Here is a 4,586-nt window from a genome sequence, read left to right as displayed (position 1 = left end):
GGGTTCACCGCTACTGTTGTGTCATGGGCAGTGGTGCCCTGGCACAAGGCAATTTCTTAGACTGGTCATACCGATGGATGACCTCCCATGACTAACAAATAAAGGTCACTCAACTTTTTTCATTGAAACAGCAAATCACAGACAAAGACATTAACGAATTGATATCAACCACATTAAATGTAGCATGTGAATATGTTAACCTTTGCTTTGGACAGTCAAGCTTGAGATAGTTCTCAAACAATTAATTTTTTTCTTCATGGCAGCCTCTTAATTTTCAGTGTTTCTTTTTTAATGTCATCTAGTTGAAGTTTGTCCATGGTTCTGTTTAGTGTGGTGCTGTACAGTGGTTGGGCCATTTGCTAAACTGTATATGACCAAACGTGGTAGTCAGAGGTGAAATAAATACTAAGAAATACAGAAAGCTTGGTTGAAGAGGGCCACCCTAAGTATATTGTTTAGTTCAATGAAATTAAATCAATAAAAAATAATAACTTTGTATTTCAGAGAGTACCATAGCAGAAAATGGTTGTTAAAAAAGTATCAGGGTGAAGTAAAATCTAAAGCCAGTCAACAGAAATCCCAATGACATTGCCCTGAATGAGTAAAAATCATTACTATTGATCTATATTGATATAACATAGCAGAAAACCAGGTGTGTATGTTTCCATCCTGAAGTTTCTTCCACCAGTTTTCGCTTGACATTGATTCATTCTGTCATTGAGTACTTCTGGTGAGTATACACATTTAATTTATTCATACACAAAGTAAAAAAAAAGAGGGTTGATTCCTTTTTCATATATTTTTTAATAATTATTTCAATGTTCCAAAGGTACTCTGTAGGACACTTACACAATGGTTTTTCAATGTCAAAAAAACAAACAGAATCAACCAAAGAAGTATCCCTTTTGCCTCCGTTCCCCCCACCGTCCGCTGTGTGTCTGCTCGACTGACGAGAGTTCCTGACTCTGCGGTCCCAGGAGCCAATACATTATCAGAGCCCCGCTGGCTGGACATCCAAGCCTCCCCACAATGGGGTTAACTGTGTTAAGTATTAATCATGCCCTATGATATTGTCCTTCCACATCAAATTGTACGACTATCGTTTTATCTTCCCAAAAAATTTGTTGCAAGATTTATTTGTCTGATTTATAGAGGCTTGAACTTTCAAAGCAAACACATGAAGCCCAACGCCAAATCTGTCTCTCTAGCTGACTGGTGGCACTTAGGCTACTGCATGTTGTAACAGATGTCACAGATGTTTGTATTTCTTTTTTTACAAAAACATCTTTGCTGCAGAAAGGTACAATCGTATTCCTCATACCTTTGATACATTTGTCTACATCTCATTCTACATCAACCCGGGCTCTAATTTATTCAAAGCAATGAAAGACCCTGTGGACAGAACATCAGCATATAAGTTAAATCTAAGAAAAAAAATCTAATGTTGTTCCTTGCTCCACATGAGCCCAGTTGGTTCTTGAAGAATCCACTAGGTACAAGCAGGTTTATGCAACTTTGGAATGTATGTTTAATCTGGTCGTATAATTATAATGCCTAATAGGCAAAAACATCGAGGAACTCTCTCTAAACCACCCATTTCATCATTAAAAATCTATTAAAAAACAATTATATTCTCAAAGAGAGGCCTATATTTTTACATCTTAGAAAACAGAATTCAAAATCAAACAACTAAAATATTAACATAAGTCAAGCATTCAATATCACACTTATATAACAATTTACATTCCAAAGCTATGCAAATAAGAAAGCAAAGTCAAAACAGAATAACATTGATGATAAAGCCCTAATGTTCTATAAAAAAAGAAAGTTTGTGCCATCAAATGTCCACAAAGGGTTGATAAACACTACAATATCCCAAAAGCAAGTTCGCTTATTTTTTTTAATTTACAAAAGCGGGGCAGTGAGAAACCTAGTAGTTAGTATTCAGATACCGTGCTGTGTGGTTTGAATTTGTTCTCACTTCATAATATTTGCGTGTAACACACTTAAACGTAGCCAAAGGAAATCCCGGTGCAGCGACACACCCAGCCATGTTCTGCGTGGACGTGAAACTGCACACACACAAAGAGCGCTGGGTCACGTGTGATCTGGAAACAGACACGGCATCTGCCTGAACACAGATGATCTCTACTTTATCCTCCCCAACATACTTCTGTTATGTTGCAAACACAAATAGGTTTGTAGTCCGTCTTGTATGCACAAAGGAAATTAATACAATGCCAATGGATCAACGTTGCATCGCTAGGATGCTTTAATCTTCCAAGCGTCACGTCCCATATGTTCACATCACATTCATGAACACGAAGCACCCAGTGATGTTGTACACCTGTTAAAGGTGTCATCTTCCGGGGAGAATCTCCCATGGTTACATTTTGTGTCGATGTGACACATTTTGAGGGCCTATCTTCGCGTAGTGTTTGTCTCTCCCTTTGGAGAAGTGTGTCAGCACTTGGAAAGAAAAACATTAAACACAAACCATAGAATAGAGTTGGCACTGAGCGTCAAAGCTTGTGTGGCGGAGAATGTTCATAAATATAATGTTCTAATGTTAACTTAATGATCAAATAAAAGCCAATAAAACACGGGAGCCTGGGGCTCAGTTTAAACACAGGGTTACACAGTACTTTAAGGCTGTCATCACAATTCTTTTTTTGAGTATGTGTGCATTTTATTCCCCATTCCAACCTGTCTCTTTCAACGAGTTTGTATCCAGTTCGAGACTGCGACCGAAGAAATAAAACTAGTACAGAGGAAGATTGATGACTTCCAGATTCCTCATTTGGGGCTATATATGTCTATATACAGTATATTGCTCCATTGAGGCTAGTGGTTTTAATGATTGCCAAAGATGATTAGAACACAAAACAGATTGGACCTCAAAACATGGAAAAGTGAGATCTGCACCATCGTCTCCCACCCCACCTCTTCTTAAACGTTTTCTTACAAGCTTCATAAATGATCGGTAGCCTACAACCACAAAACAATATAACCTCGATTATCTCAGGCCAGCATTAAGAATGTAAACATTACTTCTATAGGCAACATTCATCTCAATGACATTTAGGATACTAGTGAAAATAGAATCTCATCAATATAGGGATCAGATGTGGCTCTGTGCGTGTGTGTGTGTGTGTGTGTGTGTGTGTGTGTGTGTGTGTGTGTGTGTGTGTGTGTGCGTGTGTGTGTGTGTGTGTGTGTGTGTGTGTGTGTGTGTGTGTCTGTGAAGGGCAGGGAGGTCGGAGGGGATCTATATACACTTCACCAGCCCAAAGACAGTCTATAAATGTAGAAAATACAGAGAGCATAAAAGGGTGTATCGTTGGACTATCACTAAAGGAACCACCTTGTTACCTTATTGGCTGATAGCCTGCCATGCCGCTGCAGGATAGGTCAACACCCAGCATGACATCACAGTTGAGGTTGGTACAACTCCTTCATCAATGGTCACATCTGAGGTCTTTTATCCCTTCTTTTTTCTTTATTACTTTAATTCCACAAATACTGGCAATACTGGAGATGCAGACACTCACCCTTTCTGCGTGTGAAATATCCAACAAGCTAAGAAGAGACAGGCGGACCTGCCTCAGAGATATCCCCAATCATCCTGATCAAACCTCTCAGAATCTTTGTTTCTGAATGAACAAGTCTTCTCAAGTGATTATAATACACACTCCACACTGGAAAAATATCAATCTCAAGTTCTATCTCCATAGAGCTTGAACTAGCCTACTTACAAACAAACAGCTTTGGTCTGTTTGATTGGATCACATATTAAAACACGCCACTTGTAGATATAAAAAGCAACATTCCAATAAGCAGCTTGACATACGCACACATACAAAAATATGGTTGATGATTCATAAGCCATCCATACTGCAACTATTTTCAGGGTTCCCTTTGGCCTTATGCACATAGCGGCCATCTTTGTCCTAAACTTCTGTTGAGTGGGGTAACTGAATGTTGATTTAGATCCAAGATTCAGGCTTGGTGAATAAGGATGATTAAAGCACTTTCCGCAGAACTGGGTCCTTCCCCAAAACACACAAAGGCCATCTTATGAATGCAGAAAATTTGAGACATTACAGAGTCAAGGCTTCCGCATGCACGGACGCACACATACACGCACAACCATAGGCACACACACACACACACACACACACACACACACACACACACACACACACACACACACACACACACACACACACACACACACACACACACACACACACACACCGAACACACACACACACACACACACACACACACACACACACACACACACACACACACACACACACACACACACACACACACACACACACACACACACACACACACACACACCGAACACACACACACACACACACACACACACACACACACACACACACACACACACACACACACACACACACACACACACACACACACACACAAACAAACTGGAATGCTTTGTAAAATGTAAACTGAAATTTTAACCACTATACTCGTCAGTTTGGTCGCTTAATATTTGGAGCGCTATTCAAGAAGGTTTGTCTTTTTATTTCCTGACTTATTTTTCT

The 4,586-nt window shown here is 39.6% G+C and overlaps 1 protein-coding gene across 1 annotated transcript in view; it reads right to left on the bottom strand.

The window, feature by feature from the left end:
* The window catches only part of rab38a (RAB38a, member RAS oncogene family), a 25,402-nt gene extending 21,150 nt beyond the window's left edge, over window positions 1-4,252 (bottom strand). Inside the window, exon 1 of the mRNA XM_030381042.1 lies at window positions 4,242-4,252. The gene's annotated coding sequence lies outside the window, so the exon portion shown is untranslated. The remainder of the gene's footprint in view (window positions 1-4,241) is intronic.
* Window positions 4,253-4,586: the final 334 nt, after the last annotated feature.

Source organism: Gadus morhua, chromosome 16, assembly GCF_902167405.1.
Source record: "Gadus morhua chromosome 16, gadMor3.0, whole genome shotgun sequence".
NCBI lineage: Eukaryota > Metazoa > Chordata > Actinopteri > Gadiformes > Gadidae > Gadus > Gadus morhua.
Note: the sequence above shows the minus strand (reverse complement) of the source record. Positions and strands in the feature narration are given on the sequence as shown.